General features: G+C 40.0%; 1 protein-coding gene and 1 long non-coding RNA gene across 21 annotated transcripts in view; one reads left to right on the top strand and one right to left on the bottom strand.

Moving 5' to 3' along the window:
* NCKAP5 (NCK associated protein 5) overlaps window positions 1-23,921 on the top strand; it is a 918,003-nt gene that overhangs the window by 658,676 nt on the left and 235,406 nt on the right. The window lies entirely within an intron of this gene.
* Window positions 11,834-18,321, bottom strand: LOC138918755 (uncharacterized). Its single transcript, XR_011428471.1, has 2 exons — window positions 18,188-18,321; window positions 11,834-11,918 (listed from the first exon to the last, which is right to left on the bottom strand). It is a non-coding gene; the product is annotated as an uncharacterized lncRNA (long non-coding RNA).

Raw genomic sequence — 23,921 nt, 5'->3', positions numbered from 1 at the left:
TATAAAATATGCCTAGTTGTTTTGAACGGACAGTATCTCAACACAGCAAAGAAAAAAGAAGAAATACTTTTAAAATTATAGGGAACATGATCCGTTTGGAAACATTGGATCTTTTTTCTCAAGGCAGAGCCTTTTTCTTCACTTTTGTCTTATTTGTAGTCACATCCACAGGAGCTTTCTTAGGAACACGAAAAGCACCTTTTCCTGTGACATCATTATTGTTTTCTGCTTTTTGTGTGCCTAGGGCCAAAGTCAAATTGGTTTTGGTAATCTCATAAAATACCAAGATGGTCATGAATTCATTTTGAGGAGACTGCCTCCCTTACAGTGTAGTAACTTGGAGGAAGTAACTCTGTAGGTAATCCCGGCTTAAAATGAGAAGCAACTACAGGCAAACAGCGTATGATGTGCAGATGTTTCTAAGTTCGTGTGATAAAATGGGTTCCTCAGAAATCCAAATAACCAAAAATCTCCCTGCAGTCTAGTTTTATGAGAGAGAGACAAATAAGAAAATAAACAGGTTTTCTCTCCCCAAAACAGTGTCTGCCTATTTCCTGAGATGAATGTAAATTCTTGAGTGTAGTCCCCATTTATGGCCTTCCCAATCCTCGGGGTCCCAAAGCTGATCCCGAGGGCCTCGTCACAAAGGTGTAAGAGCTTCATGGATCATCAGAAAGAATCAAAACCATCTTCATTATCAAGTAATTATTATAATAGATTTAACAATTATATATTAAATATAATAATGTATATAATATTAATAATGTAATATAATATATAATATTGCAACCTCTTAATGCCAGCCAGATGTAAAGCTGGCAAATTCACTGGTAATACACCTTTGGGGAAAAATATAAAAAGATACTTGTCTGATAATCTTATGTGGATCTTAATTAAACTAGCTCAGCTTGCAATTCCAAAAGAGGAATGTTTCAAAAGTATTTTTAGTAAGGTACATTCTAGGAGGAAATGTGTAGTGAAGAGATTAAAGTTTAGTCTGCTTAAAAAATTAATTTCTTTATTCCATAATTCACTCATTATAAAATGACAATTGTGAAAGAGCTAGAAAACAATTCTTTGTTCTTCCTCATCTCTCATCATCCTAGCACCTTTACATTCTTTTTCACTTATTCGCTGGCAGGCACACACACACACACACACACACACACACACACATACACATACACATACATACGCATGTCTTATATGTACCTGCACACCCCCACACACTGGGTGCAGGGGTATCTGAGATTGGACATCCTTTTAGCGAGTCACACAGATGACTTGAGGACCACGAGACATTTTGCTTCCAGACTTCTGGACTGTTGTCTTCATCACTGATCCTCATGTTTCCTTGCCCACCAGCTTCTCTGCTGCTTCTCATCACTGGGGAGATGGGGCGAGGGAGGGAGTCTCTTGTCCCTCTAACTCACCACGTTTCCTTTTTCTGGTTTCTCCGGAGCTTGGTTGCTTTGAGTTGGAATGCCGAGAATTCATTGTGTCGTATGCCCTTTTCAGTCCATTTGAATTTTCCGTTCCTTCCACATAATGAATTGGTTATAATGAATCAGTCAGTTACCTTATATTAATCTTTTAGGCTCTAAACGTGATTTATTTGTGCCCAGGGGTTGCTATCCACTTGCCAAAGTGGAGGTGTAGGGAGGAGGGAAAGGGACAACATGTTGTACCTGCATCTGCAGTCATTTCAAAAGCCAAGGCTTGCAAGAGGCCAGGTTCCTCTTGGCCAAGATATGACTGTGTTAGTGCCTTTTATCTTCAACTGTGCATGAAGGCTCTGAGGCTGGGTCTCTTCTTCTCACACAGCCTTTCTTTGAGGCTGCCCAACGAGTTTGTCACCATTTATCTCTTCCCCTCCTAGACTCATATTTGGTCCCCAAGCCTTTGCTCTGAATGGCCAGAGTTTATGTTTTCTCCAGCTCCTCGTCAGTGAGGCTGTTGGCTGTGGCTGTTGCTCTGCCTCCCTGCCAGTGTCCCTTGCTGCTGGAGGCTGTGCTTCAGGGAGTCCTTAAAGCAATTCTTCTGCTCTCTCAGCAGGCAGCAGTCCCTTTTAACTTCTCTCTGCAGCTATTTGGGTACCTGCTGCCAGCTGCTCTCTGCACATAACCAGCTGAGATGAATCATGTTGCAATGAGCTGCAAACCTGCATGTAACCAAACTAGTCCCCCAAACCAGCCATTCAAAAAGGGGCCCACTTTTCTCTGGAAGCCTCACTTGCTTTGTTGCATCAGGAAAAGTACAGAGAAAGGGCCCATAGAAAATAGTCAGTGAAGTGGGATCTGTTATGGTGATATAAAAATAACTAAGTCATCATTACAGACTCCCATTATCTAAGTCAGCCCACAGATGCTTGTCACCCATCCCTTCCCTTCCTTGTATCCCTTGGGCATTCATTCAAGAGGCACCTATAAAAATGCCAAGAAATTGGAGAAAGACTTTGGAAGCCCCAGGGCATCTCACCTCAGGGTGATTTAAATGTGAGTATCGAGTTTGTTTATCTCAGCACTGGGGCTAATTTCACAGCAGAAAGTATATACTAATCCTTCCTGAGGAATAAGAGGCATTTCTCACAAGACAGTGCATTGGTAACCTGAGGCAGGTGGCAACTGAAACTAGTGAAGGAACATGCTCTATATATCCCCCAAGTGTGATTTTGTGAATTCCTCATTTTCTTTATCTTGGATTTAAGTTCCAAAAGAAACCAAGCGTCCGTCCTGTCATGCCTTGCTGGTGTGGACTCCTGGGGTTAGAGTTTCAACTGGAATTCCTATTGGACAGAGCGCACTGGCTTGAATTGTAGCCTTTGCTTAAATCTCCCCAGCAGTGGACTCAGCATATGAACACAAAAGGTTTAAATCAGAAGAGGGGCCTGTTAGAGTGATGGTCAGCCAAGATAACGGTCATAGAACGACTCTGTTCTCCATTCTGAGGCTGCAGAGAATTGTGCACTATCTGCTAAGGGGATCATTTTATTTTAAAATTACACTTTATTATTAATCCTGATAAACCAAAAACTGACAAAGCCCGAGATAGACTCACTTATTTTACATCATTTCTAGTTTTAATTTATTCTACTATCAGTACATAAATTAGCATATCTTATTTTTAGATCAGCACTGCTGTGCAATGCCATTTAATGACTTTTAGGCAGAGTTAACTAATCCATAGTTTGTCTTTTTTTTTATTTTTAACACCCCAAATAAGAGCTTTTTAAGAAAAACACCAATATTAACACTTCAAAGTTTATAATTATTGTTGTTCTCCCATTCGATTTACATGTCACAACATATTTAATTTTCTTCAGTTTAACTGTTGCCACCTGTGTTTGAATTCACATTAAGTATATGACAAATAAGAAACCATTTAACCAACTCTGATCCTCTGGATAGAAGTAACATGTCCCTGTGAGACTGAATTTTTTGTTGTATTTTAGGAAAACACCTGCTAATGTATTTCGTCCATTTTGATCAAATGCTTTATAACTCTCACTTTTCAAAAATAAATCCTGTGATAATTTGGCCTCAGACATGAACTTCTGAAGGTGATGAAACATTCATGAAGTCGAGCTAATAGCTCACTTTTTACAGTTTTTGTTTCCTCAGTGGCTTTTCAACACAGAGAAATTAGACACGTTTTGGGGAGGTGGGAGGTGAGGAGAGTTTAGTCAGCACCCGCAGAAAGATAGATGGTATTTCGAGGGCAGCTGTCCCCTGCAGGGTCATTAGAAATTCCTAAGACCAGCAAAACATCGTCATTACTCATTACCCCTGAATTAAATCTGGGTGTTCACCCTGGAGACAGCTCTGGGCACAGTATCACTTGCCTCTTTTCCTCTGGATACCTGAGAAGGTCACCTCCCTTGGCTCTGCCGGAGGACAGCCTGTTTCTTAGAGAACTTGTTACTGAGAGCCTCACCCCCAGCTCCTTTTGCAGAAGCAGACGTGGAAATTCATTATCAAGCAACCTGAGGGGCGATCACAGGGCCAGCCTCCCTTTCCTTCCCCTCCAACTCTGACGTCATCAGTAACGCCCCTGTTTCCCTCATTTCCTCTATCTTTTGCTCCCTCTCCCCACTGCAAGCATCTACTACTAAAAGGCAAATCTCTTGGGAGCACTAGCAACTGAAGAAGAATTTCTTGACAAAGGCCAGTTGGACTTGCCTTTATCCATTACCCTGAGAAGTGAAGATGAGTTTATCCTTTTTGTTTCTGGACTTTTCTATACTTTGAAATGTTCCTAATGCTGAGGCAGCATGGTAGAAATGAGCACAGAGTTTGAACTCTTCAGTCCTAGGTTCAAATCCTGCTCCCATCACTAAGTTGGGGAAGCCCATCAACACTTCTGAGCCTCAGTTCCCCATCTGTAAAATGGGAGTGATAATACATGTGCAAATGGATTAAATGAGAAAGTAATATTTCTAAATGCTAGCACAGGATGTGGCACAATAAGAGACACTTCTTTCTTCCTTATTAAACTGAGTAGCAGAATCTTAAGGGTTATTCCCTTTAGGTAAGGTGGGCAGTTCTTTTCACCCAGCTTTTGGAAAGAGTGACCTGGTAAGAATGTTTACCCTGGTGCTGTGCTCTCTTAATGTCTCATCAGGCATCCAGATGATGGGATGCCACCACTATTAATTCCCAGGGGCTTAGAGAGCCTCCCTTCTGCTCCGTAAGTGATATCATTGCTGCCCCTGATTGCCAGGTTCCTTGCCCTAGTGCAGCTGTCCGGTCTTCCTTCCATGTTAAGGAGGCAGAGAAACCCGACAGTGCTCCTGATCATCTTCCCCTCCTCCTACTTCCCCCGCCCCCACAGGAGGGACCAATCACACCCAGTGTTCCAGGCTTCGTGTGGGACTGTGGGAAGACTTAGCCCCTTTCCCAGAGCCTGCATTTCCTCAGGGCCGTGGGTGTGGGAGCACATCACCCAAGAGTTTCCTTCTCCTGTCCCCTGAGGACCAACAGCACAGGGCCATTCTTCCTTGCAGCCCCTCAGGGCTTGTCCCTGTTGTGGGACCCAGGGCCCTAGGCCTTCTCCACTGTATTCATGGTGATTATCCGGTGGCTCTGCCTCTGGAATCCCAGCTGTGCTCTCTAACTGCTGAACTCACCTGGGAAGCCCTCCCTCAGTCCACCGTCCTGCATTAGTCTCAGCTTGGCTGCTTTCCTAGGTACTTATGCAAATATTCTATTCCTCTTCCTTGGAGCCCCCACCCCACCCTCAACTACGTCCTCCTTGTTCTAAAGGGCAGTAACTCCTTGGCTGGGACAGGGCTTAGGAGGAATCCCAGGACATTTTCACAATACCCCAGAGTCATTTTCTCTGGTTTATACAAGAACTTTTTGTTGGTTTGTTTATATCAGTATAGGTAGGCATTCTCAAAGTGTTGCTCTCCGAGGACAAAGCATGGAACCTCAGGCTCTCCTCACTGGAAGAGAACATTACGGCCACTTTCAGCTCCATCTGCTCATATCAGGACACACTCAGTGACAGGAAACTGCCTCCTTCCTAAAGTAGCCCAAGCAGTGTGGTGCAGGCTTAGCAAAGAGCCTGGGTTCAAACCTAGACTGCTGTGCTAACCAACTGGGCATCCTTGGACAAGTTACTTGAGCTTTCTAAGCTGTAGTTGCCCCATATTTAAATTAAGGATGATAATGTACCTAGTACAGGGTTGTTAGGAGGATGAGAGGAGATAGCAGTTAAAAAATCCTTAGCACAGAAGTTGGCACAAAATAAGGATTCAATAAAATATTAGCTAAAACTTTACTTAGCTATTATCCATCTTTGAATGGCTCTCATCTTTTAGAATTACTTGTCTGAAGTTCTTCTTCCAGGAGTTCTACCATGAGTGCCAGTTCTGTCTCCTGAGGCCACGCAGAACAATTTAATTCCTCTTTCCTGACAACCTGTCTCACCCAGGGAAAACTCTCACATCCCCCTCAAGGGCTTTCTCCTTTGGGCTAAATAGCCACAGTTTCTTCTGCTCTTGCTATATGTGATGTGGTTCAAGTCCCTTCACCATGCTGGTCCTTCTTGCTGACTGATGTCATTTCTCCGTATGCCTTGTGAGTGTGGAATCCAGCCAAGCAGAGCTCCAGGTCCCACCTGAGCAGTCAGGGGCAGAGAAAAGTCTTGTCCCTCTATCTGCTCTGCACATGCTGCTCAATTCTTAAGGCAGACCGGGTGTATGGTCACACCCTTGACTCAGGCTGAGGCTACTGACTCATGTCTACACAACCTGAATCCTCTTTGCCATGTGCTGACATCATGTCTTTTCCCCACCTTGTTCTTGCATGGTTGTTTTTGACTCGAGTGCAGACTTCAGTTGAGTCTTACCTGGTTGAATGTATTCCACTGTTATCCATTGCTCCAGGTTCCTGGGGCCTTTCTGCATCCTGAGTCTTTCACCTACTATATGTGCTCTCCACCCTGCTCTGGGTCATCTCAGATGTGTTGAAAAGTAACTCTTTCCACTGGGAAAATAAGAAACTTTTTGACCAGCAACATAGTTTTTACAGCCAAATGAACTCCTATGAAAAGAAATTGCTCTTTTCCGAGCTCATTTCCCTCATTTGTATAAGGAAGGGTTTTGGGCAGATGGTCTGTAAGATTTCCTCCAGCTCTCTGCATCTATGTTATCACACCTTCTCACTGTGCAGAAATAAATATCTTTATTGCCAATCGTGATTTACCAGGCTTAAAGCTAACATTGGCACATTTTTACCTTTAAAGTATGTATTTTCCTTTTGATGAGGTATGCTAAAAGGGACTATATTCATATCGATATCCAATCAGAGAAGATGTTTCACATGTAACTTATAGTGAAGTTTCTGTCATAATCTGATCTTAGTTGTTAAAATATGAAAGATTCTTACTTCATTGGTGGTTAAGCCTTAAGTGGGAAGATAGGGGAAAATGTGCTGGTTTATCAATAGACAAAACCCATTTGGAGAAGTCTAGGGAAAGGCAGTGGGATGTTGCGCTTTGGCACTGTGAAACGCATTTTAGACCCTTTCCTGTTTTAAAGCATGAGAGCCTTTTACTTGAATTAAATGGATTGGTATTGATAAATTATTACAAAGTAATACAGCATCATACCTGGGGATCACCAAATTCTTTAACCTATATTCTCATTTTAATGACTTGATGTAGATTAACCAGGTTTTGCTGAACTGTTTAATTGCTCTTCCTAAGAGTTGCTGGTCCTGTTAGCAGATAGAAACCACTGAGTCCCGTTAGGCAGAGGTAAAAAGGCACCTAGGAATTTGTGATATACTTGATTACTTTGACCTGGTGAACTTTGCTCATAAATGCAGCTAGGCAACATTTAAGCCTGACTTTTGCTTGATGTAGCAGAATGCCTGACCGTTCATGTCATCTATTGGAAATCGAGGTTGATTGGTTTCTATAATGAGGTGTTTTAATCAAGCTTTTGCCCAGATGACTTTAAACTCTGTTATTTCCCATCTACCTCTAAAGCACATCATTATCTTTTTGTCCAGAATTTTCACGTCTAAATTATGCCTGCATCTCAGAAAACGTGGGTTTATGTTTTAATCAGAGACACCAAATAAATATCAGCAGTTACACCAAAATGCAAAACATTTTTTAAAATCTAAATGAATGACTCAAACTGTGGTTCTTGGACCAACAGCATCAGCATCACCTGGTTACTTGTTAGACATGGGGTCGCAGGCCCCACCTCAGACCCACTGAATCAGAAACTCTGGGAAGTCTGTCTAGGAATTGATTTTTTAACAAGTCCTCCAGGTGATTCTGATGCAAGCCAAACCTTGAGAATCACCGATCTAAATTATTGTATTTAATTACCACTAATAAAAATGTTCTCAGGTTTAATGTTTATTGAAAAGTTTAAATCCAGATGAATAAGGATGGCTAATTAAGCACTTTCCTTTTCTGCTTTCTCAGTTAAGATTTGTTCATCAAAACCTATTTTTAAACACTATAGATATTCCAATTGTCAAATGCGGGAGAGCATATCTAAAGTAATTTGTTGCCTTACAAAATTAGTAAGGAACTACAACATACCCATTTGAGATAAATCAAGTAATTTAACTGTTTAACTTAGTGTTTGCCCCTATACTTAGCATCTTGAAAGATGCTAAAATATATTTGCCCAAACGAGGAAGACTGCAATGGATCACAGCAGTGGTAAATGATTACAACAATTTTGATGACCTAATATAGAATTACAATGGTTTCTTTAATTAATAATCATTTATTTAACCAGACAGTATGTTTGTATACACTTTGCTGGGTAATTGCAGAAACACCGTCAGGGATCTTTTGGTGGCAAGTAACAACAACAACAAAGTTCAAATTGGTTTAAGGAGATAACAGAATTTATTGACTCATGTAAATGAAAAGTTCAATGATAGGTATTGGGTCTCAGGCATTGCTGGATCCAGGTTGCAGACAATATTGCCGGGAATTATCTCATTGTATTTTCAGCTGTGCTTCCCTTTGGGTTATTTCATTCTCAGATAAGATCTCTCAAATGGTAGTAGAGAGGATTATCTGCAGCACCAGGTTTCTGTTCTACCAGCCTAGCAACCCCAGTGGAGAGAATGTCATTCCAGCTGAAGTCTTAAAAGGGCTTACTAACCTTGGATGAGCTTGGAGCCCATTGGACTATGCTGATTGGCCAGCATGGGCTATTGCATAACCACAGACCTGGGAGGTAAGGTCAGCTCTACTTGAAACTGTGTGGACCATGAATGGGAATAGAATGGTCTACCAAAGGAAAATCAGGGAAAGATGCCAGAGAAAGTTAGAATGGTTAGTAGGCATGTAAAAAGAGCAGGAATGCTGTACTAAAAGGAAATAACAGAAAAGGTTTTTTTCCCCCAAGACCATCCTCTGCTAGATGTCCTTGTTTTTATGCCACAACAAGCTGTCTGATTTGGGAGGAAGGAGGGCTAGATTGGATCTTAGCATCTTTGTCTTTGAGGATGTGCTGTGTTCCTGACCAGTGGTGTGGACTGCCAACTTTCGTTCACTGTCTTTTCCTTCCGGATATGACAACTTGGTTTTCGGTATTTTTGCTTTTACATTCATGTAGCAGTTGAGGAATCAAGTTAGTTAAAGTAGGAGAAAATATTTAAAATTTTCAATTCACGTGTGAATGTAAATGATATAAAAGTTATGTTTATTTTCATTATTAACGTATTTATCAGTATAAAATAGATTTAATTATAAGTATATTATCATTTACAATATAATTATAAAATAAATGAAAAAGAAGAGTTAAAATTCACTCAGAATTTTAACTGCTCTTCCCCATAGTATGTTAGCACTTTGTTTTGTTATAGTTAATTTGTTTTCCTATATCTTTTTCTTAATTATAATCATGTGGCATGATTACAGACCCAGCTCTTTGAAAAATAATATATAAAATTTTATTACTTTTTAAAATTTAACATTTCATCGTTAGAATATACCACAATGATACATTCTTTTCATAGCTATCATTTTAATGGCTACATAATATTCTGTCAATGATATGTCATTATATTACTCTGTTGTTGAGCATTCAGATTGTTGCTAATTTTTCAGTTACTTACTTTCTATATCACTTTCTGTTCCTGGAAGATGAGCTTTAGCCAGCATTTACAGATCACAAATCCAGGTCTTTCTTTTTGCTCTATTTTAAGTGTAAACACCTCAGGAAAATCTAGGAGTGTGGCGATAGAAGCCATGTTTGTTGACTACAGCCGTGGTCCAAAATTTCCTGAGTCTCGATGGTTGACCAAAGCATGCATTCTGTTTTTGAGTCTGTCTCTAATCTCAAACCTAGTTTGGTCTCTTTCCCATAAGTAATCCTGTGGGTTTATGCCTAGAATATTAGGTGCATTGTAAGTCCAAATGAGCCCTGACAAGCACATGTGCAAACAGAATTCCCCTCATGTTGATGATCAGTAGTGGTGATGAGTGCAAAGTCAAGATTCAAGAATCCAAGAAAGAGCTGAAAAAATTTTCCCTGCCCTTCCTACCCTGCCTGTTGTATTATCTTCCCCTCTGTTAATGAAAGAAGCACATCTATGAATGAAAGAAGAGTGATCTCCCTCCGTCTACAGGGATTGTTGAAGTTGTTCCTGAGTGGTCGTTCTATGACTTGTGCATGAATGAGACTCAATAAAACTTTCAATAAACTGCCTTGTAATTGTTGTAGTTACCTATTCCATAGAATGCTTAGCTCGGGCTTCCAATTATAGTGGACTGCCCTCTCATCTTTCCTGATTTGTAATGTCAAGATGTGTTTCATTTTAATAAACTAAACTGTGGGGAGCAGACTTAGGATCAGAAGTTAAATCTTTAAGTGTTTTTAAAAGGTCGTTTTTCCACTTCACCACTATTAAAAAACTGAAGACGCTTATAAAAATTCTTCCCTGATTGTGTTTTACCACTCATCGGAGGACATGATGATCTGATAACTTAACATGTAAAACTTAAAGAGAATATGCACATGTATGTAATTCCCCTGCCTCCTGCTCTAGTTTAATTGAAAACCTCTTAAAAATGACTTTCGAAAATTTGAATGCTGCAGCTGTACTTGAAGGCAGTGAGAGGGAGTAAGGGTAAGTTTCTGATCCTACAACCACCTTCTATCAGTTCTGTTCGACTGCTCCCCAGACACACCTTTAACGGTGCATTTCTCTCTGCCCCTCCCCCTCCCCCACCCCCTCCCTTGCCATGTTGCTTCCCTCCCTCCTTTCCCCGGCTCTCTTTCTCCCCCTCCCTCTACCTGCCTCCAGTAATATTATTTTAATTTATTACTATTCCCTTAGCTGTAGCATGGATTCATAAGAAGTAGGTACAAAGGAAGCATTTGGACATTTTCCTCAGCAATCTTAGACAGGGGGCCATTTGCCTCTGCACAAACAAGACATGCAGAGAATTCTGAAACTTTCACAAGGCAGGAGCCTCAGAAATTTACGACTCTTAAGCCTAGGGAGGGCAAGTCTCAGTATGAGATCACCTGGCTAGTTAGTTGGCAATCAGGCATAGAGAATACAGCTCTCCTGACTCTACCTCCTGAGCTCCTTAACCTTTCATGGGTCGTTGATTACTTTGAAAACATAATGAAAGCCCTAGATTCTCTTACCTGAAAATGCACTCATGTGTATACATGCAGTAGCTCTCAAAATACTTTTATAGGGTCCCAGAGCTCCTGAAGTCTATCCATAAATTCCATCCACCTTGGGTAAGAATCCCTGAGTACCCCCGTGCATCTTTGCTCTCCACCGTTGCCTCTGATTCCTGGATGCCCCATCTTGATTGATTCTCCATGACCGAGAGGTCAGTGAAGGGAAGTTATTTGGGGATATGTCAGGACTTTCCCAGCACACTTTAAATTATGCTACCTTGGCAGCCACCTACATACATCTATGTTTGGGCTTTCTGGGATTGGAAAAGGAGATGCCTTTCAAAATGTTTAGTATCAAATCCACTTGTTGGAAAGAGAAGAGAGCTTTAAACCTCTGGGGATGGAATAACCTGGTCCAGTCCACACTGAAACATGGCAAGAAACCCAGGGTCTTACCAACATATACTGTGCCAGTGGGTCTGCCCTTTATATCAGCAAATGTGGCAAAGTGCTGGAGTTTGTGCTGGAGTCTAGCCAACCTGGTTGGTTAATTCTCTCAAATCTGACTTTCTCTCTCCCTTTCTTCTTCTCTAGGGAGTGTTTACTTTGGAGATTCGTAATAGATGCCAGCCTCCAATCTATTAGTGGAAGCCAAATAGTTTACATTCCACTCTAGCCTGCTTTACACCGATTGAATAATTCAGACCACCATTGATTTTTGCAAAGGTTCTTAAGAGTCTGGCTTGTTGCTGTCAGGAAGGGAGATTATTCTTTCCAAACTTCAGTCATCTTGGCTCTGTAACAACAAACGGCGATCAACATTTGGTGTCCCCAGATGTCATCAAGTTTTTATATCCAGTAGTCTTAATTTCTCACATACTCATTTTAGAATGTAAAACTTTTCAAATCTCCCTTCCCAATAAGAAGTGCTAAGCCAATAATCCATTATTATTCAGTCTTCATTTTTAAAAAAAGTAAACATTTTTAATATGGAATGAACATGTCATAAAATAAAGATTTCCATATTTTTAAAATAAAACAGTAAAGAGTTCCTATCATGAATATCTCCAGCAGATGCAATCAGTCTTGCATGCATATTCCCTCCCATCCCTTTGCCATTTCATGTGTGCTCCTAACAGCCAGTACCTGTGTCTCTTGGGCAGCCTGACCTCAAGTTTTCCTATCTGCAAGGAGAACCATGTGCATCTCCACAGGGGCAGCCCTTAACCCATGAAGGACAGGATGAAGGGTAATAAAGTCTTCAGCTTCTTTGACCTTGAGAAGTTGACCTCAAGTTATGTCCCATGGGACTTCGCCTAATATTACACCCTTGCCTGACCTCCTTCCATGATTGTTCTCACTTCCCTACTCACCTACTAGTTTCCCCTGAGAACGCTTCTTTTTTTTTTTTTTAAGATTGGCATCTGGGCCAACAACTGTTGCCAATCTTTTTTTTTTTTTTTAAGGATTGGCACCTGGGCTAACAACTGATGCCAATCTTTTTTTTTTTCTTCCTGCTTTATCTCCCCAACCCCCCCGTACACAGTTGTATATCATAGTTGCAGTTGTGGGATGTGGGACGCAGCCTCAACGTGGCCTGACGAGCGGTGCCATGTCCACGCCCAGGATCTGAACCCTGGGCCGCTGCAGCAGAGCACACGAACTTAACCACTCGGCCACAGAGCCGACCCCAGAAGGCTTCTTAATAAATCACTTTCACACAAATCCTCATCTCATTATCTGCTTCTGGTGTCCCCAACATAGACAATGTCGTTTTAAAATTATAAAATTGATACACGTGCATTTTAAGAAAAGAAAATAGAGACTATGAAGAAGTCAAAGAAAAAATACTCAAGATCCTACCACCCAGAGTGGGTGATGACTTTAAACATAGTGTTGTAAATCATTCTTTCCTGTGTGGATATATTTTTCTTAATATTTGAAAGTGGGGTCACAGCAGAACAGTGCTTCTTTTATTTTTTTCCCAAGTCTGAAATATTTTTCTTGACATTCTCTTATATAATTGTTCTCAACTGTAGGGTGCCAAGGGATCTATTAGTGGTGGAGAGAGATGGTGTTGACATGAACGTGTATCCTACCACTGTGCTGCAGCCACCCAGAGCGGGAGACCTTTATTATGGGGATGTGTCAGGCATGGAAATATTATCAGTCAAATGGCCCACCCACAGGAAGATGTTAATAACTCAGCACGTAGTATTTCACTCATTCAGTAAATGTACCATAATTTATTTAATTTCCTGCTATTTTGAATTTAGGTTGTTTCCATAACTGTCTTTTTTAAAAGAAAATATATAAAATATGTTCCAAAAATGATTTAAGGTGGTTTAACTCACTCTTCTGCCTCAATTCTTATTCATGATTAATGGTAAGGCATTAGCCTTTACCCAATGTCTCGAGAGTGAAACCTCGCAGTCCTTTTCTTACTCTCTCTTTTCCTCCCATGGAGTGTGACACTAACTTGTGTGTATCCTGTCATTGACATACCCTTTGAACTTGTCTTCTCTTCTCTATCTTCCCTGCCAGTGTGCCAGTGAGGGCCTTGCTTATGTCTTATCCAGATTACTGTGACAGCCATCCGTATTTAACTTTTTCTCTTTTGGCCTGACTGCCATCTGCCACCAGAGCTAGCATTCCAAAAGGATTCCTTTCAGCTTCACCCTCCACCTGTCCTCTCATGTGATATGATTGATCCTGAACACACTGTGCATTTTCATACCTGTTTAATTTTGCTCCCGCAATTTCTTGACCCTGAAAAGGGATCCTCCCATCTCTACTATTCACTTGTCAAAATCATATTCCTCCTTCAGAAGTCAGCTCTGATACCACAGTTCCTATTATAGTTATGATAACTAGGATGTACTCAGCTGCAAGTAACAGAAAACTCAGCTCAAGCTGCCATAAATTTTAAAGAAGTCCAGACATAGGTCAGGCTTCTGTCACAACTTGATGAAGGCTCAGCCTCCATATTTCTATATAATTTTATTGCCTTTTCCCTTTCCATATTAGCATCATTCTGAGATGGCTTCCCTCAAGGTGGATAAGTGGTTGTAGCAGTTCTAAGCTTCATATCCACTTAATACATCACCCAAAATATTTCTCACAGGAATCTCTGAAAAATACTGAACTGTCTTTTACAAAAGTCCCCAGGGAGCTTCCCCTTCTTGGACGTAAAATTGGTTATATACTCTTTGCTGAACCAATCCCTTGTGACGAGGAAAGCCATGTGCTGATTGTTTATCCCTGGAATATATTGACCAATCATTATGACAAGGGAAAGATATAATGCTAACTGGATAAAATAATTAGAGTAGCTAGTCCTGAAAAGTGGATCAATACTGACCCATCCCATGACATCCATTTCATCTGGATGGAAAGGGATCTTAGGTAATGACCGCAGAGTTCTCCACACTCTGGATCACAGAGGGCCTTAGAGATGGCATATTATATTATGTATCATGTGTGATACCTAGTCTGTGGGTCTTAGAAATGGTGGTCACTGTTGTCTGACACCAAGTAGGTCTTTAGTAAATGTCCAATAAATGTATATATTTTAATGAATTTAGGTAAACTAAATTGAGTAAAAGACATGTTTCCCCTTTAACTTTGATTTTCAAAGTTGATTTGTAGTTTGCGGTCATTGTTCAACTTTTTAAAGAATATCTTTCCCATATAGTGATTGTTAGCATATTCAGTTGTCCATGACGTTACATAGTTTCTGCATGCCATCGCCAGAAGAAACTAATAATTGGCTGTACGTGTGTCTATTTTTTGTTATAATGTAGGTATTGGTCCCAAGGGCAAGATTTGTAACTTGGTCAGATACCCCAACAAGTTATACTTGAAGTTACAATGACTTTTCTAATTCCACTGTTAAGATTAAAGCAGCTCTCAGTGTACTGTGTTGGAAATAGCAATTTCAAAGTTCTCAAAAGCAAGATCCTGTAGAGAAGAGGCCAGGCTCCACTGGGCAAAAAGCCCCCTTTCATGCTAATATGCCAAATGAATAGACAGTCTGCTGACGCTCTCGACAATTTATCCTGCTCTTTGGGGATTGTGCGATGAATGTCTCCAGTTAAATTAGAGCTATTGTTGTAGCTCTTTTTTTCCCTCCTCTGAAAATACATGTTTTTTCTGAAAATACATTTAAGATTCAAAACTCCCTGGCTTCTAGGTACAATCATCATAATGAGTTGGTCTCCACATGTATATGTAAATCCTAAATACCATTTTTCTGTCTTTAAAAATTATAGAGGCAAAAAAAGCAACTCATACATTTTGATCAGATCAAAGTTATTTCTTTTGGGCTGAAGAATTTTAATTGGGATCATGGCCATATTGAAGGCTTTTTGCCATTGCCTTTTGTGATGTTTCAAAAGAATAAATATTGCCTTTTTTAGATACAATTAAAGGCAGTTATCATCAATCCCAGAAAAACACAATGTTTGCTAATTGTTACACATACTTGGCAAAATTTCCACTTGGATTCCTACCTTGAATTTGGATCTCAAGAGTAAACTAACAGAATACGTTTCATTCCATTCCCCATTCACTGAGCACTTCCCATATGTCAGGCTCCATTCTAGATACTGAGAACAGATCAGTGAATGAGACACATTGTCTGCCCTCAATCACAGTCTAACGGGAGAGAGAGTACATACAGTACATTCATGGTGCAGGACAGGGACGTGTATAATAACAGAGGTGTGGCAAAATATAGAGGTGAGAGTGATTCAGCTCGTGGTTGAGGAGTAGAATTAGAGGAGAGTTGGGAAAGATTTGCCTGAAGTGGTGGTATTGAACTATGCCTGTTAAATTTTAATCCCCTCTTCCTACCTTTCACTACCCCATCAAAGTTGCCCCTATAAAGCAGCTAAGAGTGAATTATGGTATCTTCCCAGGGATGGGTTGCATGACCTTCTTTTTTACTTTGTGTCATTTAAGCAATGGCTTCTAGGACATGTATGCAGGAGTATCATAATATGTGCATGGTAGCATACCTCACCCCTTCTTAGAAAAGTAAATCCCTTCTAGGCACAGGCTCAGATAGAAGGAAAATAACTAGCTGTTGTTTCTATGATGTCTGCCTTCTTTTTAGCTATTGTTACCTATCCAACTGCCATATTTCCTTAACCCTTCAGGTGAGTGCCAAAACTACCATTTTACTTTATATCCATTGGCTCAGTACAGGTTTGATCAAATTCTGAAGGTCATTAATTTGGACTCTGGCCTGTAAAAGTGGTCAGCTCCTACTCTTCTTGGACTGATTGTCCAATTTTTTAAATTGCTTTTACACCCTGTATTACTTTCCTGCCTCTAACTTGCTGCCTGCCTCTTGGTTTTTTAAACTCTTGGAAGAACTTTTGCTAAAAGATAGTGAAGACCAAAAAGAGAAAAAGGAAGGCAATGACACTCCTCATCAGAAACTTTTATAATACTCACTAAAGATCTACGGATTTCAAAACAACAAAACAAACTGCAACAACAAAAATAGGTAATAAGCCTAAAGAGGATAAAGCTGTGGCATATAAAATTGTCCTCCTTTTGATTTTTAACATATATTTCATGGGAATAGTTACATTTGTAAAATAAGCTGAATAAAATTAAGGTTGGTGATTAACAGTGGGGAGGTCACCAAAGCTTGCCTGGCTGGTGTGTGCGCTGAGAACCTAGCGGGAATGAAAAGGAAACTGCAAGAATTCCATTGGTCAATAACCTCATTAAGGTTTCCTGTAGAGCGAATATGCACTGCTTTTTTTTTCAGATGGCTTCTGATGTTCTTGTGGTTAACAAAATCAGCTTCGCTTAAATGCATTACCAAACATAACGTGGCCTTCTATCATATTTTCTCTCAGTCAACTTATAGTAAAAGCACAATATTTCGTGTGGGGATATTCACAATTCTTTGTGCGTCTGTGTGTGTGTTTGTGTGTGTGATTCACAGGGTCCTCACACGTGAAAAGGATAAAAATCACAATTATAATGACATAGGGAGCTACCGAGGAATTTTTGACATGGGAGGTAGTAGGAAGCAAATGCAAAGTCAAATATGCAGTTATAAGTTTCATTGCCTGATTTTGTTGTATATAGCAGCTTTCTTCAAAGACCTTATAAAATCATTCTCAAAATTTAGCCCATAGAATTGTCAGCTTTTATAGCTGGAAGAGAACATTGAGGTCATTTTAGAAATAAGGAAGGTTGTGTAACCTACCCAAGACTACACAGCTCGTTAGTGGTGAAGTCAGGGCCAGAAGAGAAGTCTCCTGATGCACTATCATAGGCTAGCTTTCCATTGTGAAATGTTTCTCAAAGGTGAGGAAACCAGAGGTTGGAAACCATTAGATATAGGTTGATTTGAAGCCATGGGATAGTACCTAAGAGTACATAGTAGATAGATTCTGGAGCTGGAATGCCTGAGTTTAATTCTTGGCTTTCCACCTACTAGCAAGTTATTTAATCTCTTGGTGCAAAGCACAGAGAAAGATGTAATAATAGTACCTATCTCATAGGGTTGTTGGTAGAATAAAACAAGTCTTTAATATTGAGAACCTACACATAGTATGTGCTATATATGTGTTATCTATCATCCTCCTCCTCATCATCTTTATTATCTGCCACTTCTAAATTCCTAAGCCATTTTTATTGCCTCTTGGGGACTTTTTGATCATTTTCCATAGTTCTGGAGGGTATGCTAACCCAGGTGACTGTAGAGATAACCTTGTCAGTGTCATCTTGGTCAAAACAATGACCGTACCAGTCAAGGTTCAACGAGTGAAGTAGAACCAGTAGATTTGTAACAGGAACTTGACTTACACAATTGTAGGGGCTGTTTAAGCAATCTCTGTAAGGCTGTTGTCTCAGCATCTGATGCTGGAGCTTGAAGTCCACAGGGCAGGCAGACAGAAAGGGAAGATCACAAGTAGGCTGATGCCCACAACTGTGAGCTGGAACCCCATAATGATGAACTAAAACTTGTATTATTGCCTCTGACCTTGGTTACAAGGGTATCCTGCAAGGGCTCTTTGTTACAGAACTAAATATGCTTACCTGGCTCAGGAGTCAGACAGGGAAGAAGGATCCAGAGGCAGGTAGAGCAGTTGCAGGCCCAGTTGCTACTTCAGGCTAACAGTGTGAATCGGCAGATCAGCAACAACATGTGTGAGCTACAAAATGACTGTTGCTTCATTTCCACCCTCCAGATCTCCCAAGAGTCATCTTTGTGACTCCAAAATACACAACAAAGGAGATTGTGGGAAATGTAGTTCAGCCTAGCCAGGTTGACACATCACAAAGCTGTCACAATGACTAAAAGTAGGAAGAAGTGGGGCAGAAGAGAGGACAAAAATGAGGAAAATCCAGAGGAAAAGAGATTTCCCAAACACATTGAGCTTGATTCACCCCTATGCTGAAGAGAGTGTGTGCTGAGGACCATGGGGCAAAATTCCACAGATGTCTATGGATTCCTGCTCCTGGTCCCTTGAGAACTGTTGCTCAGCTAAATGAAGGAGGCATCTGGGGGTTTATTCCTCAGCCGATACTTTCCCCTCCATATGGTACTTAAAACTGTTCTCACAGGCATAATAAATCTGATGTATTTTCTTAGAAGGTATTCCCAAGATACTTTCCAGATTTTGAAATATGAACCATATATTGTATTTCAACTTTCATTTTGTTATTAGCTTATGTAACACAGATCAAGCAAAACCAATCACATCTGCATAGAGAGCCAGGAATTCTCCAGTTTAATTGTAAATTTTGAAAATATTCTATATCAAATAGAAAAAGAAGGAAGTGTTTTGTGTGTTTTTCCTTGTTTGCCCCATTTTGAATCTCTCTAGTTCCTTAATTTGGACTTCATTTTAAGAGCTTTCAAAACCGTATCAGTCATCTATTGCAGTGTAACAAACTATCCCCAAACTTTTAATGACTTAAATTAACAGCCATTTTAATTGCTCATAATTGTTTGAGTCAACAGTTTGGCCTGAGGGGTTTTCATGCTGCTCTTGCTAAGGATCATTCATGTGGCTACCGTCTCCAGCAGCTTGTCTCAGATGGCCTCAGTCACACATCTGGTGGTTCGTGTTAGCTGTCAGCTGTCTGATCTAGAGGGGCTCAGCTGAGTTGGATCATATCTACTCCAAGTGACCTTTCATTCTTCAGTGGGCTAGACTAGGCTTCTTCACATGGTGCTACAAGAGAGTGAGAACAGAAGCTGCAAACCTGTCAAGTCCAAGACTTGGAACTCCTATGACTTGACTTCTACATTTTATTAGTCAGAGAAGGTCACAATACCAGCCTAGATTCAAGGGTTGGAGATAGATCCCACATCTTGATGGGAAGGTTGGAAAAGTCACACTGCAAATGATACAGATACAGACATGGGGGGAAAAATTTCTGGCCATTGTTTGTCATTTACTATATCTTCCATGCCAGGTAATCACTGGTATATTTTCTAAGCAGAATCATATTAGTTTGGGGATAATTATTCCCAACTTGGTTTGTCATTCGCCTTTTTACTAAACTAATGATCACTTTATTTTGCAAGGTTTATGTCAAAAATAACATTTTTTCAAATAAAATACCTCCATAAGATAAGGATCTAATTGCTAGAGTATACCAGCTTCTCACTGAAATTCATACCCAACCCTGATTATTTGGCTCTGTCTGCTCCTCTGGACCCCCACCACTGAACCATTTGGCCATTTAGGAAATCCCACTTAATTTACTTTAGGAGTTATGTTCAAATATCTGTATGAGCCTTACAGAGGAAGGGAAATTCCTTTGGTAACTCCTTTGTCTTCCTGGACTTTAAAAGAAGATGAAAGTTTAATGAGGTTTAGATGTTAACATGAATGCTTTGTTCCTCTCTTTACCCACCTGAGTTTTTCAGCAAGTAATAAATAATTACAAGGCACCTTACAAGGTAGGTATCTGTGTCATAGCTATTATTTATCTTTTAGCTTATCTCAAGTAATAAGAGTTGGAGTTGTTCGAAGTTTTGCAAATTCTCAAACAGTGTCTTGGTTAGGGAAAACTCATCAATTGCTGAATAATATTAATTAGTATGAATGCAAATAAATATTTGGTCATTCAGCAAGCATTTTATTTTAACTTAACACTTATATAATGCTTAGCATGTGCCAAAGAGCGTCCTAAGAGCTCCATGAATAATTCACCTAATCCTCACAATAACTGTCTGAGGTAGAAAGTATTATTATAACTGTTTTATATATGGAGATACTGAGGCACGGAGAGGTGAAGTAACTTATTCAAGGTCAGTTGGTTAATAAAGATGAAGCTGAAGTTGGATCTCCAGGCAGTCTGACCTCTTAATCCCATGCTGCTTCCCTCTGCATTCAAAACACCAAATTGTCCCACTTGCAACAACATCGATGGACATTGAGGGTATGATGTTAAGTGAAATAAGCCAGACAGAGAAAAAAAAGTACTGCATGATTTTATTTATATGTGGAAGATAACAAATACATGGATAAAGAGAACAGATTAGTGGTTACCAGAGGAGAAGGGAGTCGAGGGTTGGGCTAAAGGGATAAAGGGGCACATATGCATGGTGATAGATAAAAATTAGACTACTGGGGGTGAGCACGATGAAGCGTATTGAGGAATTGATAATAATGTACACCCAAAATTACAGAATGTTATAAACCATTATAATCGCAACAAAATTACTTGGAAAAAACCCCAAAAACACCACATTTGAAGCACCGTGGATGGCATAAGCAGGGTGTAAAAGAAGGATAAGAAATCTGCTTCTACCTGATGAGACAAATACATTTTCTACATGTTGAACTGGACAACAATTATAAATCACCGTGCAGGACTTTGCGTTTTTTGCCAGTATCCCCATGAGAAAGAGCAGAGGGAATGTAGTAGAGGAACTTGTCTTGATGAACTCTGTAGTTTTCTTCTTAGTGATAACACCCAGTTCTTTGTTTAAAAGCACAGTAGTTACTATCATGAAAAGAGCAGGAAATCTCAATTTTGGAACTTTCTATCCCCTACCTGGCTGTGTCACTAACAGCAAAATCACTTTCTCAACTATAACAGATGACCTTTAGACTAGAATTAACTACCCCCAAAAGTAGCAAACAGCTACTATGTCGAACACACAGCCAGTATCTGTGGGGATAAAAGATGCAAAACATGTAATCCTGAATCTCAAGGTACCGTCTTCCCCTTGCCTTGTTTTTATTAAATCTCCATTTCCCCCCATAGCTTTTTAAAAAATCTGTCCTGATGTATCCCACATTCTTAAATCTGTAATGAAAGTATTTTATAGGTTTTTTCTTCATGTTAATTCTTCCATTCAGGTTAAACCTCTCCAGCTCCCGTGTAATTTGACGTGATTTGGCATGGGTTTTCCTGACTCTTAAGTCACTCTGGTTAAGAATCAAGTAATCGCTAGGCTTAGTCAAATGAAACCCCTCATGTATATGTAAGGCTTTGAGATTTTGTCATTTAAACCTTTCATAATCTAATCCATGCCAAGGGATTAACTAGCCTAGCTGTTAAGGGTTTCTTCCACCAATTATGCCTATTTGTATTTTATTGGTCTGTGCTGATAAGAGGAAATTTCCTGTAATTTTAAAAGAATTAAGAATATTTTAGGATTTGACATGCTACATTTAAAGTGCGATTCATTTGCCAAACAAAATTAACACACACAACACAAAAGGAGAGATCTCTCAGTAACGTTTTATGTTTTCTTAATCTTTGGATTTGGGGCCTTTTAAAAATGTAAATTCTTTAAATCATCTTCCCTTCTGGCTGGCTGGTTGCAACAAAACTTCTATCTACACTGCAGTCTTTTTGTGATCCTGAAACTATTTTATGGGTCCAGGGTACAGTGCAAGTCCATTTTTGATGGCCACTGCAGTTATGAAAAAAAATTATCTTTATCCTGGGTGGAATAATGGTTTTTTTCTGCTCACAGAATGTCTCCTGCCTAGCATGACATTTTCAGCACAGACAAAGCCCCTACCCACAAGTAGCATCTGAGGTGTGTGTGGGTCACCTGCCCAAGGGGGCTTCTCTGGGCCCCACATCCACTCATCTCTGTAGACCCTGCAGGACAGCAAGCATCATTCACTCGCCCGTTATGGGACCAGCTGTCCACTTTCCCTCCTTAATGGCTCTGACCCAGCCCAACTGGGCTAATGTCCAGCTTTTAATCTCTCAGACCCCGTCCAGCTCTTGCTGGGAGAGGAAGAACTGATAGATTTTTGTATTCACAAAAGGAGCTTTTTTGATATTGGAAATTTCCCTTCTAATTTTTCATTTCTCAACGATCTTTTCTGATTTTTTATTATAACTCCTCTAGCTTTTACTGCCATAACTCAATTAGCTTTTTCCACCAAATAAGATTTATGAAATAATTATGAGATTTTCTAACAGGGCCTTAAAGATTTGACCTTAAAGCAAAACAAAACTCTTCTTTTGTTTTCATTGGATTCTTGGCACCCAGTTTATGGTGTATATTCTTTCTTTTTTCAGTTATTACCTATTTCATTCTCTACAAAGAGCCTATTGAATGATGATCAGTTTTGTCCCAATTAGAAGAGAAGAAAACATTCCTAGTTTGTGATCCTGCAGAATTGGTACTGTTAAGAAATGTTGTTCACTTTACTGAGAAATAGAGTATAAATTAGGTAATGAAAATTTTGTATGTCATTAAATCAGTGATTTGCCCTGTTCGTGACCCCTTCCAAGCAGGCTGTTTTGCAATCTGGAACCTCGCTGAGTGAGCTGTAACACAATTGATCCCAGCAACATAAGACACAGCACACTATTTCTTTTATTGATTTATTCCCATTCTATTTCCCACCTTATCCCATTTAGCTGATCAATTGATCTCTGATATAACTCATGGGCATTGGTTGAAAATAATGCAGTTGAAGATATTTTTTCAGCAGCAGCAATGATGAAGTTCCATATGTGGATAAAAGCAAAGAGACATTCTTACATGTAGCCAGGATGGCTTCTCCATGAGAATCAGGTTTAAGGGGTAGATTTCTGTAAACATGACGAGGGCAAGGGCGGTGGCAGGCTTTGTTTACCCCTGTAGTGCCATCATGAGGCTCAGTTCCCAGCATGAAGGAGATGCTCAGAAATGTTTGTGGACTAAATGAGGAAAATGCAAGTGTATTGATTTTAGTAGCAAAGTAGCTTGAATTAATTGATAAGCATCTTTCCAGCTTGCACCTCTAAAATTCTGAAATTTTATTCATTGTATTGAAAGACCAGGCTATGAAATATACAGATCCATGGACCAGAAGTCAGAAGAACTGGGATGAGTAATGACAGTAAAGGAAGAGTAAGAACTTTGGTGTCAGACAGACATGTTTTCAAATGCCAGCCTTCCTTCCTACGGACTATATGGCTTTTAATATTCCTTAAATTCTATGCACTCCTTTTTTTCCTCATCTGGAAAGTCAGGACAATAATGCCCACTTCATGGAGGTCTTGTAAGGATTAAATGATATAATACATGTGATATGAAGGCACGCAGGCATGAAACAGCATGCATGTTTGGAAAACCATAAGTAGTTCCATTTATCTGGAGTACAGGGTGCCTGTGGGAGAGATGTGAGGGATGAAACTAAAGAGAGAAGGAGCACGCAGGTCATCAAGAGCCTTGGGTATCAAGCTAATGGATTTGAACTTCATCCTAAAACCTTTAGGATATCATTAAAGTATTTTAACCAAAGAAGAGGAATTCTGAGATCAAATTTGCATTTTATTACAGTGGCTCTGGCAGAGC

Source organism: Equus caballus, chromosome 18, assembly GCF_041296265.1.
Source record: "Equus caballus isolate H_3958 breed thoroughbred chromosome 18, TB-T2T, whole genome shotgun sequence".
In the NCBI taxonomy this organism is placed as follows: domain Eukaryota; kingdom Metazoa; phylum Chordata; class Mammalia; order Perissodactyla; family Equidae; genus Equus; species Equus caballus.
The sequence above is the reverse complement of the archived record's forward strand: the minus strand, read 5'-3'. Positions and strand labels throughout refer to the sequence as shown.